General features: G+C 40.4%; 1 protein-coding gene across 1 annotated transcript in view; it reads left to right on the forward strand.

Moving 5' to 3' along the window:
• LOC142213414 (high affinity immunoglobulin gamma Fc receptor I-like) overlaps positions 1-16,014 on the forward strand; it is a 52,414-nt gene that overhangs the window by 21,122 nt on the left and 15,278 nt on the right. The gene's annotated exons all lie outside the window — the stretch shown is intronic.

The raw sequence follows: 16,014 nt of genomic DNA on the forward strand, positions 1-16,014 counted from the left end.
GGCATTATAAAGAAATCAATGTTGTTAAAAAATGTCTCATCGATTTTTTGTAGCTCCTCCTGCACATATTTTTTATTTTTTTAAAGTTACAATTTTTCAGAGACTCATGTGCTTCAATTTTTAGATTAGAAAACAATGTTTTTATGGCCATTTAAGTATCTTGCTGTTTCTATGCATTCTAAGAACTTGTATGTGTTTTTGGGTACCTTTTTTTTGCTTTTAAAAAACGATCTTTAGAAAAAAAAAATCCCATAGACTTGCATTGGAATCGGAATTGGGATCGAGATCGGGTTCGAATGAAAAATGATCGGAAATCGGATTTCTAAATCGATCCTGAAAAGTCAAGATCGGCTCAACCCTAATCATTTTACACAAAACTCCAAAAATGGGCCAGACAAAAGTATTGGCACCCTCAGCCTAATACCTGGTAGCACAATCTTTAGACACAATAACTGCGCACAACCGCTTCCGGTAACCATCAATGAGTTTCTTACAAGGCTCTGCTGGAATTTTATCCCATTCTTCTTTGGCAAACTGCTCCAGGTCCCCCCTGAGATGTGAAGGGGGCCTTCTCCAAACTACCACCAAGAGATCTCTCCTCCCCCACAGGTGTTCTATGGGATTCAGGGCTGGACTCATTGCTGCCACTTTACAAGTCTCCAGGGCTTTCTCTCACCACCATTTTCTAGTGCTGACCTGAAGTGTGTTTTGGGTCATTGTCCTGCTGCAAGTCCCCTGACCTCTGAGGGAGACCCAGCTTTCTCACACTGGGCCCTACATTATGCTGCACAATGTGTTGGTCGTCTTCAGACTTCATAATGCCATGCACACGGTCAAGCAGTCCAGTGCCAGAGGCAGCAAAGCAACCCCAAAACATCAGGGAACCTCCGCCATGTCTGACTGTAGGGACCGTGTTCTTTTCTTTGAAGGCCTCTTTTTTTTCCTGTAAACTCTATGTTGATGCCTTTTCCCAAAAAGCTCTTTTTTTGTCTCATCTGACCAGAGAACATTCTTCCAAAACGTTTTTTGCTTTCTCAGGTAAGTTTTGGCAAACTCCAGCCTGGCTTTTTTATGTCTCTGGGTAAGAAGTGGGGTCTTCCTGGGTCTCCTACCATACAGCCCCTTCTCATTCAGACGCTGACGGATAGTACGGGGTGACACTGTTGTACCCTTGGACTGCAGGGCAGCATGAACTTGTTTGGATGTTAGTCGAGGTTCTTTATCCACCATCCGCACAATCTTGCGTTGAAATCTCTCGTAAATTTTTCTTTTCCGTCCACATCTAGGGAGGTTAGCCACAGTGCCATGGACTTTACACTTCTTGATGACACTGCGCAAGGTAGACACAGGAACATTCAGGTCTTTGGAGATGAACTTGAGATTGCTCATGCTTCCACACAATTTTGCTTCCCAAGTCCTCAGACAGTTCTTTGGTCTTCTTTCTTTTCTCCATGCTCAATGTGGTACACACAAGGACACAGGACAGAGGTTGAGTCAACTTTAATCCATTTCAACTGGCAAGTGTGATTTAGTTATTGCCACCACCTGTTTGGCATTTCAAGAGGCATGCACCTTACCGTGGGCCAAACCAGCCATTTGGGGGTATACTGCTGCGGGCAGACACAATCTATCCCCCATTTTCCACATTCCTTCACATTCTCTGGCACCAGCCTTTGTCTAATTCTCAATTTCCTCACCAGTCACCTTAGAGTACAGCCCCTTGGGGTCTGCTAGGTCAATATCCATTTTGCTCACCAGGTTGAGACCCTTCCATGGCAGCAGTACCACTGCTTTTTCCAATACTCTCAGGGTCTCTTCCCCTTGTGTGAGCTCTGATTTTCACAATTGCCAACTGCTTAGGGAGCAATATGGCCTCCATCAACTGACTCACTAAGTTTCCATTCTTAATTGGTTTGCCCTGTGATTGGAACCATGTACAATGCCATACGCATATCAGGAGTCAGTGTAAATGTTTGTTGTGCTATCAGGCTTCTATAAGGGTTTTCAGTTCAGCCTCTTATACTGACATGTGTGGTGGAAGGGCTTCTTATACTATGGTGTCATGTATAGTGACTACAGCATACCCTGTAACAAATTTGCCTTTTTCTGTTAGGTACCTGGAACCATCCACAAACATCTCATAGTCAGGATTCTCCAATGGGGCATCAGTAACATGACTGAAGCCGCCTCTTCTGAGAGGGAGTTTAAAAATATCTCATTAATAATAATAAAAAAAAATCTCATCATCTACTCCCCCTTTGAATCATGAACTCCTACTGGTAAAAGATTTACAGGATTCAGGGGCCACACTCAGTGGTTAGCACTGCAACCTTGCAGCACTGGAGTCCTGGTGTTCAAATCCCGCCAAGGGCAAAAAACCATCTGCAAGGAGTTTGTATGTTCTCCCCGTGTTTGCATGGATTTCCATCCCATATTCCAAAGACATACTGATAGGGAAAAATGTACATTGTGAGCTCTATGTGGGGCTCACAATCTACATTAAAAAAAAAAAAAAAAAAGATTTACAGGATTCAAAAGTCAAACAACGCTGAAATTAGATGTTTGAGGTGGATTGTAGCGCAAATTCCATCTTGCTTTGTCTTGCCAAGGAAATATGATGTCTGTCTACCTGTGTGAGGATTGCGTAGATGTCATGTGGTTTGTATACCACCAGGGGGTGGTCTAGGACAACATCTGAGCTTTTTACGGAGAGTACAACCCTTACACAAGAGGGCGTTCCCCTTGCAACAGCATCCAAACGTGCACTATAACATGCCTGAGGACTTCAGTAGCCTGTCCCTTCACCTCAGTGACATAGATTTGAAAAGGGTTTCTGATAGTCAGGCAAGCCCTTGTCAAACAGGTTTTACAAGCCCATTCACAGTTTATCTGATCCATGACCAAAAAGGTATGTAACTGAGCATGGGGGGGTTGGCACCTGCAGTTCTCTCACCACTTTGGTCTGCTCATCTGAAAGATGTTTGGTACTTTTGCTCAGACAATGACCTAAAAATACCACCACCACATACTCTGGCGGTTTCTGGCAGTGGATAGGAGCGAGCTCTCCTCCCCCCACTACATTTCCCAACAGCTTATTTATACAATCCTAAGTGAATTCAGTTCTCTACAACTTCTAAACACTCCAGAATTACAAACAATTCATTAAAGGGGCTCTATCAGCAAAATCATGCTGATAGAGCCACACATATGCGTGCATAGCCTTTATCAGTGTCAGTTCGCGAGCGCCGGAGGAGGACGGGACCAGAGGGCATCGGAGGAAGAGGAGGCGTGGATGAAGAAGACGGCGCACCCTGAATGCCCGCCCACAGTGCACGATCCGTAAGTAGATCACATTCTTTTTTAGGGTTTTATTTTAAAACTGGGGGGTAGTTTAATATAACATTTACGGTGCCTGAATAGCCTTTTTAAAGGCTATTCATGCATATGTGGGGCTCTAGCAGCATGATTTAAAAAGCCTTAAATAAGGGATCAAATCTATCTCCCGATCACCATGACAAAAATTTATATTACAAGTATAAAGCCCATGTGATATACTTGATACACACAAGCACCAATAAGCACTGAGTACATAGTACATGTACATGTTATATCAAGTACATCTCATATTCACCAGAACACACATATATATATATTCAATGATGGAAAGAACTTATGTCTCCCTTTCATATCTACTTGTCACCACCCTCTGTGGGGTTATCAGCAGTCAATATCTTCATCTGCTCGCTGTGGAGTCTGAAAATGTAACAATACAGACATAGACAAACAGAGCATGTAGACATAGCAGACACATTGTTAGGGAATAGCCAGATGATAATTCCCCAGAAGCTGCTGGTGAACCCTGGAGGAAGGGGCACAAGGGACAGTGAGCCCTAAGCTGAAGCCCCCCACTTTCCCTTCCTATTGCCAGACCGTATTCTAGGTACTAGGCGGCAACCACGAAGACAGTCCCTCCGTGAATACGTGAAACACAAAACGCAGACAAGACGAACAACAACAAAGGGAGGTCAGCTAGCCAGGGTTCGGTAACAGTAGAGCGATGTAGTGCCAAATCAGAGTCCAACAGAATAATCAGTAGGGAAGCCAGAGGTCAAGGATCAGAATACAAGTAATTAAACAGCAAGAGATACCAGCAAGCAAGAGGCACCAGCAAGCAAGAGGCAATAACCGGCACCAGTGTGACTGTGAGCCAAGACTAAATAGGGGAGGAAGAACCCGCCCTGAACCTGATAGGAAGGAAAGCTGTCAATCACAGGCAAGACAAAATCAAACACTTAATGAACAGAGGCAACATTGGCAGAAGACGGGTGTGGTGCAAATCCAATTAAGAACTAGAGCCGTGTTCACACAGTGCAACTAAAAACTTTAACCCCTTAGTGACCAGCCTGTTTTGGACCTTAATGACCAAGCCACATTTTGGAAATTTGCCCTGTGTGACTTTATCAGTGAATAATTCTGTAACAGTATAGCGCATCCAAGCGATTCTGATACTGTTTTTTCGTGACATGTTGTACTTTACTGAGAAGGTACAATTAGACTGATATAACTTGCGTAAATTTATTAAAAAACTCGCAAATGCTGAAAATTTTGAAAATTTTTCAATGTTTTCCATTTTTAGCTGCGATATCTCACATATACACAATAATACAGGGCAAAAAAGTTAGTAGTTATATACTTCCAAATGTTCCTTTTGTATTTCAAGCATATTTGAAATAATTTTAACATATTTGAGTAATTTAGACAATTTAGAAGTTTTTCAAGTTTATAAGCAAATTTTGGAAATTTTGAGTTTGTGATTTTTCCCTGTACCAAGCTATGTTTACAGACAGGAATAGGTGGCGTAATGACAGAAACTCCCATTAAATGACCCAATTTGTAAAACTCGCCCCCTTCAGGTATCTTTGAGGGGTATAGTGAGCATTTTGATCAAACAAATATTGTTTTGCAAGAATTATTACAAATGATGAAAAAAATTACATTTTCATTTTCTTCAAATATGTGTCATTTTAAAGCCAGTTTTTTTGCACACAACACATCAAAAAGAAGAAACACACCCCAAAATATATCACCCCACTTCTCCTGTGTTAAAAAATGTCCACTTTGTGGCCTTAGTCCTATGTACGCACATACAGTAGGGCCCACGAGGTAGGGAGGGCCAAATGGATTTCAGAACACAAATTTTGCTTGCAGATATTTTAGGCCCATTGCACATTTCAACAAGATTTGAGTTTCCAAAGCAATTGAAAACCCCCATAAATGACCCCATTTTATAAACTAGAACCCTTAAGGTATTCATTGAGGGGTATAGTGAGTACTTTGGCCCCATAAGTTTTGAGAAAATTAGCATCAAACAAAAAAATTTCATATTTTTTACACAAAAGTGTCATTTTATAGGCAGTTTTTTTGCACATATCAAATGAAAATGGAAAAAAACACCCCAAAATAGATGACTCCATTTCTCCTGTGTTCAAAAACGTACACTTTGTGGCCTTAATCCTATGTACGGACGCACGGTAGGGCCCAAAAAGAAGGGAGCACCAACTGGATTTTAAGACACAAATTTTGTTTGCAGATATTTTAGGCCCATTGCGCATTCAAATAAGATTTGAGTTACCAAAACAATTGAAAACCCCAATAAATGACCCCATTTTATAAACTAGACCCCTTGAGGTATTCATTGAGGGTTATAGTGAGTATTTTGACCCTATAGATTTTAAAAGAATTTGTGTCAAACAAAAAATTCTCATATTTTTTACACAAAAGAGTCATTTTAAAGGCAGTTTTTTTTACACAACAACATATGAAAATGAAGAAAAACATCCAAAATAGATGGCCCCATTTCTCCCGTGTTCAAAAATGTACACTTTCTGCCCTTAATCCTATGTATGGACGCACGGTAGGCCCCAAAAAGAAGGGAGCACCAACTGGATTTCAAGACACAATTTTTGCTTCCAAATGTTTCAGGGCCATTGCGCATTCAAACAAGATTTGCGTTACCAAAATAATTTAAAACCCCAATAAATGACCCCATTTTATAAACTAGACCCCTTAAGGTATTCATTGAGGGGTATAGCGAGTATTTTGACCCTATAGCCGTTTCACAGATTTTACTAACCTGGGGATGTGTAGGTTAAAAATTACTAAAATGTCCCTTTATCCCCAAAGTTTTCATTTTCACAAGGGGTTAAAAGAGAAAAAGCCCCCCACAGTTTGTTAAACAATTTCTCCTGAACACGGCAATACCCCATATGTGGCCATAATCTGCTGTATGGGGACATGGTGGGGCTCAGAATGGAAAGAGCGCTATTTGGATTTTGGAGGGCAGATGTGGCTGGAATAGTTTTCAGGTGCCAGGTCGCATTTGCTGAGCCCCTAAAGTATCAATACAATGGAAAACCCTCAAAAGTGACCCCATTTTAAAAACTACACCCATCAAAGAATGTATCAAGGCATATTATCACTTTGAGCCTAAAAATTCTTCCAAAAAATTAATGTACAAAATGAAAATTGAAATTTTTAAAGAAATATGCCATTTCGGTGCCCAATACATTGCACCCACTTTGTGTTGTCAGAGACCTGCACTCCTAAAACTATTAAGTGGGCCATCCCGAGGGGCAAAAAATTATATATGTGGGTGTAAACTGCTGCTTGGGCACACAGCAGGGCTCAGAAGGGAAGGTGCATTGCACTTTTTAGATTTTGGATTACAGAGTTAGAGGGACCCTCTGGTCCATGATGTTTTTGCAGAGCCCTGGAGGTGACAGTAAACTGGAATTCCCCGAGAAGTGACCCCATTTTTTAGGGGCAATTTTAGGGTCTTTGCAAATGTGACATGGTGTCCAAAAACGAAGAATCTAAATCTGAACTCCAAAAGCACATAGCGCTCCTTCACATCTGCGCCCTGCTGTGTACCCAAATGGCGGTGTATGCCAACATGTATGACACTGGTGTACCCCGGATAACGGACTTAATGCCATATGTGGGTAGAAATGGCTATTTGGGCACAGCCGGGCACAGAAGGGAAGGAGCGCTATTTTGGTTTTTGGAGCACAGTTTGGTTTTTGGACGTCATGCCACTTTTGCAAAGCCCCTGAAGTGCCAATAAAGTGGAATCTGCAGACATGTCATGCCATTTTGGATACTACCCCACTGATGGGATTTATCAAGTGGCGTAGCGAGCATTTTAACCCTTGAGTGTTGCATTTATTTAGTTTCCAGAAATGAAATCGCAGCTGATAATGAGAAGTTAAAAATGAAAATTTTTCCAGAGATTTTCAACAGATTTTAGAGCGTTCATCTCTGATACAAGTCGGGCACAACATATTACGCACTGAAATGACGGATTCCTGGAAAAATTGTTATTTTCACCTCTCACCTCGCTTCGTATTCATTTATGGATAATAAGTTATAGCAACACTTGGGGGTTAAAAATGCTCTATGTACCCCTGGATAAATCCTTCAGGGGTGTAGTTTCCAAAATAAGGTCTCATATCAGGGGATTCCACTTTACTGGCGTTTCAGCTCTGCAAAAGTGGCATGGCATCCAAAAACCAAACCGTCTGCGCTTCAAAAACCCAATAACCCTTCTTCCCTTCTGTGTCCGGCTGTGCCCTAATATCAGTTTATACCCACATATGACATTACGTCCGTTATCCCGGGTACACCAGTGTCATACATGTGTCATACATGTGTCATAAACTGCAGTTTGGGCGCACAGCAGGACGCAGAAGGGAAGGAGCGCGATGAGGCTTTCGGAGCACAGATTCAGATGTTTGGTATCTGGACGCCATGTCATGTTTGTAGAGCCTGTAAAGGTACCAGAAAAGTGGATTCCCCAAAGGAGTCACCCCATTTTGAAAACTGCACCCCTCAAAGAATTTATCAGGGGGTGTAGTGAGTATTAGCATCCCAGACGGGACTGCACAGCGGATGGCGAAGAGGGAATATATAAGCTGTGCGGAGAACATTGCAAACACCACATTCCCTACTATGTCCCAGTATCTCCTATGATTGGGGGAGTCACTCTGGGGGTCACTTTGGGGGTCACTTCTGGTGTCTTTTCCCTTATAAGCTGTAAATTTGGGGTGTCCCCTGATATTCGCTCACACAGCTTATATATTCCCTTCCTGACGCAGCCAGTCGTATTCTAATGATTTGGCGATTTTTTTTTTTTTTTTGCCTTCACATTACTAGATGCTATATTTTCTTTATTTTTCTGGTCACATGGCCATATAAGGGCTTGTTGCTTGCGGGATGAGATGTATTTTGTAATGACACCATTTTTGGGTGCCTACAACTTATTGAATACATTTTATTAACCCTTTTTTGCTGGATTTAAAAAAGAAAAAATCAATTCTGACATTGCATTTTACCTTTTTAATTTTGCGCCATGCAGCGTACAGTATAAGTAACATGTGACCTTTATTCTGCGGGTCGGTACGGTTACAGCGATACCTCATTTATATTATTTTTTTATGTGATACTAATTCTGTAGAATAAAAACACATTTGGGGACATAAATCAATGTTTTTTGCATTGCCATCTTCTGAGAGGCGTAACATTTTTATTTTTCGGTTGACAGTGTTGGTTGGGGGTTTATTTTTTGCGGGACAACCTGCGCTTTTTATTGTTACTGTTGTGGGGTGCATATGACTTTTTGATCACTTTTTATAGCATATTTTGTAAGGTAAGATTCGAAAAATCACTACTTTCGGCGGGTTATTTTCCTTTTATTTTTCCGACGTGCACCGTGTACATTAAATATTGCTTCAGTTTTATTGTACAGGTTATTACGGACGTGGCAATACCAAATATGTATTGTTTTTATTAATTTTTAGTTTTTTTTATATAATTCATTTTCTATAAAAAAAAAAAAGGCATTTTGGGGGCTTTATAACTTTATTCATTTTTATTATAAACTTTATTTATTTATTTTTCACTTTTTTTCTCTTACTTTTTCATGTGTCCCTTTAGAACACTTGGATTAGTGATGCTTTGATAAAAGCATCACTAATTCTCTATTAGACGCTGCAGGACACAGCAGTCAGCGTCTTGCAGCGTGTAGAGGAAGTCAGTCGCAGGGGCTTCCTGCGTCTGACTTCCTCTTACCCCAGGCAGGATCAACCAGGTATTGCATGTTGGAGACACTGGCACTCCCCGATCTCGCCGCGGGGGGTGCCAATCAGACCGGCAGCATCACGGAACCGCTTCAGTTCCGTGATCATGTTTGATCACGGAACTGAAGGGGTTAAAAACCCCCGATCGGAGACACCTCCGATGGGGGGTAATGGAGCAAGGTCTTAGCTGTCAGATACAGCTAAGATCCACTCCAGTTACGTCGGCACTGACAGGGAATCCTTCCCTGACTGCCCGATGTAATTTTACTATAGGGCAGTCAGGAAGGATCTGTCAGTGCCGACGTAATTTTACTATGGGCCGGTCGTTAAGGGGTTAAGCAGATTATCAAACTGCACACGCCTCCTGCGCCGCAGGCAGGGATGTTACACACATGTAACATGTACATATACTAACACACATATGGGCCCATTCGCCTTCCATACATACATGCAAACCTCACACTGGAGCTCCAGACAACACACATCCATTAAATCATTAAAAAAAAAAAAAAAAAAAAAAAAGTGATATCACTTATTGTCTCAGGATGGCCAAATCTTATTCTTCTTTTCCTACAAATAATCACAGGGTTAGTTATAATCCTCGCACAGATATTACTGTAAAATAAACATAATAATGATTATCTCAAATTTTTATGCCATTAACCCTTTCACTGCCAATCACATAGCTCTACGTCCTCCCAGGGTGTCACTTGCATAGCCGAGGACATAGAGGTACATGCTTAACTTCTGATGCCCATATCTCAGGATTTGTTTGGCCTATAAAGATAATTTTAGATTCATTTTAAAGATGAAAATCTCATCTTTAAAATGACACCAAGATCTTCATGTTAACCCTTACTGTGCCAAAGTGATTCACTATTGAAAACGCTATTGGGGATTTAGATCTCATTGAAGATCTCAATTCCCGACAGTGTTTTTAACAGCAATTCTCTAAAAAGCTGTAAGGGCTATTATGAAGATCTTGGTGTCATTTTAAAGATGAGATTCTCATCTTTAAAATGAATCTAAAATTATCTTCATAGGCCAAACGAGTCCTGAGATACAGGACTTTAAATTGTCCCCCCTCTCCTGTCTCAGGAAATATTAGTGAAACAGGAAGGGGAGAAGGACTTGTAGCTGCAGCAGCTTGCACGGAGACACAGAGATAGAGAAGCATTTTCTCTAATCTTTGTGGACAACCTCTATGTGACCCTAGGGGGAGGGGGGAGGAGGGATTTAGTCCCTATTTCCCCCCTCCTGTCAATCAGATAGCATACTGATTTGCTGTCTGATTGTCACATACAGGTATAATATAATTCCCCCTGAGCTTTACTAGTGGGGTATTCTTATGTTATACCTCCTGAACACAACCAGGAAGGTTATTGGCGCTGTGACCCAGACATTTACTATTGTCCAGGTCACAGCGCCAAAAAAAAGTCGCACCAAACACTTACACAACACATACAAAGTCATGAATAAAGTTTACATTTCACCCAATCCCTGTCCATATCTGAGCTTTCTAGAGTAAAATATGCCTCAAGCGATATCCGTTACACGCTAAAATAATAGTAATAACTATTATCACTAGAGATGAACGTATAGGTGGCTAAATTTTTTATAGGGGGATGGAAAATAGTATTTTTACGTAAAGTCCTATTTAATTTGCATGCACAAAATGGAATGGCGCATTTCTGCCATTTTGGCGTTTCTTTAATACCCACCCCTGTAAATATATACATGTGTGGTATGTATGAACTCCTCACATATTGCAGTTTTTTGGAAAGTACATTATGTTTGCAGAAAGGGATTGCTTGAGCCGCATTTTAGTGGCAAATTTGAATTGTTGTGCAATTTTTGCTTGCAATCTCTGTTTGCCGCAACATTGCATGAAGGTGGTTGTATATATAAACTATTAAAATTGTGTTTTTATATACGGTATGCTGTGCAATCTCAAAAAAGTTAGATTTTGGTATCACAGTCACAGTTTGGTAGGTGCAGTATAGCTTTATAACATATTAGTGAATAACAGCAAAATCCTGCCTATCTTCTGTATTAGGGTTTTTGGGAGTCCGAGCTCTTGTTGTAGTTGATGTTTGTGGTACATATAGTATATATATATACACATTGTATACACCTTAACTTATTATTTTAAATGTATTTTGTATATGAATCTGAGATTGAACATGAGTTTTAGGTGCAAATATGTGTTTTAGTGCATTTTTAAGAAAAAAATGTTTTGTGTTTTTCACAAAGTTGCATGAAGGTGGATGTGGCTATTGTTGACTTATTGAGATATATGTAATCTTCAGGTTGTCTACTTTCAAAAAATATATAGGGTTTAAGGGTTCACTTACTTTTCATAGTGTGTAATCCCTACATTTTATAGGATGATACTTTTTTAGCATTTCCAGCTTCAAAGCAGATTTTTGTTCCTTCCAGTTACAGCAATTTTCTGAAGACACGTGCATGCGGGTGCAAGCCATAGTGATATGAATGAACTCTGCACATGTTGAATTCTTATTTTTAGGAGGTTTGGTGCATATAATTTATTGTTTGGTTTCCACTTTTAACAGCTAATATAAATTTATTTGCAATTTTTCATAAAACATTCACTTTAAATCAATATTGCATGAAGGTGCCTGTTCGTATACAGTACCAAGTTGCATTGAGACAATGCTGCAGGTGTCTACTTTAAGAAAATATATAGGTATGGGGGGGGGGGGGTTGGATGCTTTTTTAATGTTGCAATTTAGCTCTGATTTATCCATCTCAAAACTGTGAAAATTGCTCTGGCTACTGGAGGTGCAAAATTTCCAGAGACCCTTGGCAGTGGAAAGGTTAATCCAATTCTAAAGACATTAAATATTATTTAAACAGCCAATACTGATACCAACATTACATATTAAAATTTTTGTGCAATTTTTGAATATTTCCATGGCAAACCTCACTCATCTAATTACCACAGATGTTCAGAACCTCTTACACTATATTTGAGGTTTGCCTTAAGGGCCGACTGCCAGACTTTTAACATTTTTCTTTACAAGATTCCAATCAAAGTTTTTACCAATATAACACATCACAATACTCTTACACAAGTCTTTTTTTTTTTTTTTTTTTTTTTCTTATGGTAGAGTTGGAAGGGACTTCAAGGGCCATCGGGTCCAACCCCCTGCGAGTGCAGGTTTTCCTAAATCATCCCAACTATATGTTTATCCAGATTCCGCTTGAAGATTTCCATTGATGGAGCGCCCACCACCTCCCGTGGCAGCCTATTCCACTCTCTCACTACCCTCACTGTCAGAAAGTTTTTCCTAATGTCTAATCTGTATCTCTTTCCCTTTCGTTTCATCCCATTGCTTCTTGTACTTCCTTGTGCTAATGAGAATAGGGTAGATCCCTCTGCACTGTTACTACCTTTCAGATATTTGTAGACTGCTATTAAATCTCCCCTCAGTCTTCTCTTCTGCAAACTAAACAATGCCAGTTCTTTTAGCCGCTCCTCATAGGACATGGTTTGCAGACCTTCCATCATTTTGGTTGCTCTTCTCTGGACTTGCTCCAATATATCGATGTCTTTCTTGAATTGAGGCGCCCAGAACTGTACACAGTATTCCAGGTGTGGTCTGACCAGGGAAGAGTACAGCGGAATAATGACCTCTCTTGATCTAGATTCAATGCTTGTCTTAATACATCCCAGAATTTTATTAGCCTTTTTTGCAGCAGCACCGCACTGTTGGCTCATGTTGAATTTGTGATCTACTATTATGCCCAAGTCCTTTTCCCCTATGCTATCACTTAGTTCTATTCCTCCCATACTATATATGTTTTTTACATTTCTGTTACCCAGATGTAGAACTTTGCATTTGTCCCTGTTAAATACCATTTTGTTCTCCTCCGCCCATTGTTCCAGTGTGTCTAAGTCCTTTTGAATACACTCTCTCTCCTCTCTAGTGTTGGCTATTCCTCCTATCTTCGTATCATCTGCAAATTTTATGAGTTCCCCAATAATTCCATCGTCCAGATCATTTATAAAGATATTAAAAAGTACTGGGCCCAGAACAGAGCCCTGCGGCACCCCGCTTTTGACTTTCTTCCAGTTCGATGTGTAGCCATTTAGTATTACTCATTACTTATTTAGTATTAGTCTTGAAAAGTCAAATACTGGCATTGGCTGAAAACAGCTTTACACCATACAGTTACAAATTACAAATTATCTATCACTTATAGCTGACAACTTAGCTACCTGCAGTGTCTCCCCCTCCCCCTTCTTACTGACTTCTACCAAACCTTGTATACTGTATACCATACCTCTGCTGTGGATACAAAAGACACTGGTAGGTGGGGGAGGGGCCTGACATTCATGGTAAATTATCCTGACCACAATCAGAGACAGGCAAGAGGCAGCTTCTGATCCTTTCGGCCATATTTGGTCTGATTCCTTGCATGAATGCTTCAGCAATCATGGTGTTTTTCAAAGCATTACAGACCTGATTTCACCCAGAATCTACTACCTTGGTGAGTGGTCTGCCACAATATACTTCAGCGGACTCTCCCTATATCTTTATTTAGTCATCACTCACATGGCGCTAACAACACAATGCCATGTGCAGACCACATTAACCCTTTAGCTGGACTGTGAGTGGGTGCTCACTATGCATTTCCTTACACTAAGAAAAATATACAAACATTTAATACCTTATTTCTGTAACCATTCCTTACTTAATTTTTATCCAACTATCCAACATCTTATCAACAGTTTATTACCTCCTTTATCAACTTCTCTTTCCTTAAACTATCTCTTGGGATGATTTCCATACCAGCTGACTCTGCACTCCTCCCATTCTGTTCTTCAATCAGAGCATATATTCCCCTTTGTAATTTACGCTCCTGTATTTGTCCTGCATAATCTATTCCCCATTGGTTCCCAAAATTTACTATCAAACAGTCCTATCTCTTAAAAATGTTCATTTTTACTTTTGGGCGGCAACTTATGTTTTCCACAATTCTAGGGCCACACAGACCTCTCACAGATTTCTCTAGGGCCACACAGACCCGTCACAGATTTTTTATTTTTTTTTTACTTGGGCGGAAGCTTCTTATCTCTCTCTCCCTTCCCTATTAGTTCATATGGGGTGTACCATATCTCAGAGGGTCCCTTCCCCATACTAGCTGATGGCCAGTCAGCTGTGAGCTCCCACCCCTCTAAGGCAATTAAGACAATAGAGGGCCACTCTTGACTTCTCGAGGGTCAAGCAGACTCCTCTTGGTGAGAACTCCCAAACAGTCAATCTCTTTTCATTGAACTAATCTCTAATGTGCAAGTCTCTGGCTTAGTGTTCAAGGCAAAAACCTCTTTCGGTTTCCACAGACTAAACTTCTGTCTGTGTCCCTTTTCCAAACACCCCTGAATCTTTGCACATACTTGCTCCTTTAACTAAGGATGGAAACTGACTCTCCCTTCTGTGCCGCCCTATACACTTTATAACAGATGTAGCAACCAAATGACAGCATGGACAGTATACAAAGAATGAGGTATAACATTTCCCACCCCGCTACAATAACATACTCTTTTGATTCTTCCGTACTATATAAAAATGGCGTTGATTTTATAATATATGCAGCACTAACCTCACTTATCAACACACAGGATCCGGGACATGTAGGAAGTCAGATTAATTATTTGGTAAAGCAAAAGTTTACCTTTCTTTCAGCGCTGATTTATTCATCTGAGGTCCTCCAAATCAGTTGGTGAGTGGATCAGTACACTATCGGCTGTACATCAAACGATCATCGACGCCCTCACGTTGGGCGACAATTTCTGTTGGGGGAACAAGACCCCCAGAGCTATGTTGTCTGTAGTTCCAAATTAAATAACAGGCCTGGATAAGCTACACACATCCTTGGTGCCTGGAGAAATCACAAAGACACAGCTGGTGGTGTATCAAAATGAATTGTGCTTTATTGTTACAGAGAGGTAGTTTTTATACAATACAGACAAGAGCAGGTTGGACTATTCTAATGACATGATTGGTTATAACATAAGCTGTGGCAAATGACTATTGGATAAGGCCTACTGTAATCTCCATCTCATTATTGCTATCCAAACTGGGATGGACTTTCTGCATGTATCATGGCAAGAGAGATAATAATCACAGGCTGGTCAGATCACTCCAGTCTGGGACTAACGATCAATAGGCTATAGAACCTGTTTCTACACACCCAGTACATCTTCAAAGGTGAGGCTTTAAAGACAATTAGTTAGATAATTATTCATTAACATTCCATTTCCTTATAACCTAAAGAAGGGTTTCTCTTCTTTGATCTTTTGTATACAGCCATACGAACAATGCCCATTCCCTGCCTGACTGTCTCCATTGTTCTGTAAGGTGGTATAGACTTGTGTATAGTATCAACAAATACACAGCACATGGCCAGTTTAACCGGTTCTTTGTGGAAGAGACATCTCATCCCTGAGATGGAGAGTGAGATAGAGAGATATAATGAGATATAATGTGATATACCAGCATAAGCCTCCACCTTTTTATACTTAATTTTTCCAAAGATATTGTTGGCCCCCCACATAAGTAACAGGTGCTGTTAATTACACAAATTAGAGAAGCATCACACGATTTTTCAAACAGTGCCAATACTTTTGTCCACCCTCTTCTTTATGTTTGGTGTGGAATTATATCCAATTTGTCTTTTTGACAATTCTTTTTGTGGTTTTCCATTGAAGACAAATTAAATGAAGATAATAATACCAAAAAATTTGTGCTTGCAATCATTTTCTGGAAGAAACTGAGTATTATCTGACAGAATTGCAGGGGTGCCAATACTTTTGGCCAACACTGTATGTATAGACTCCATGCTGCCTCACCAT

Source organism: Leptodactylus fuscus, chromosome 7 (assembly GCF_031893055.1).
Source record: "Leptodactylus fuscus isolate aLepFus1 chromosome 7, aLepFus1.hap2, whole genome shotgun sequence".
NCBI lineage: Eukaryota > Metazoa > Chordata > Amphibia > Anura > Leptodactylidae > Leptodactylus > Leptodactylus fuscus.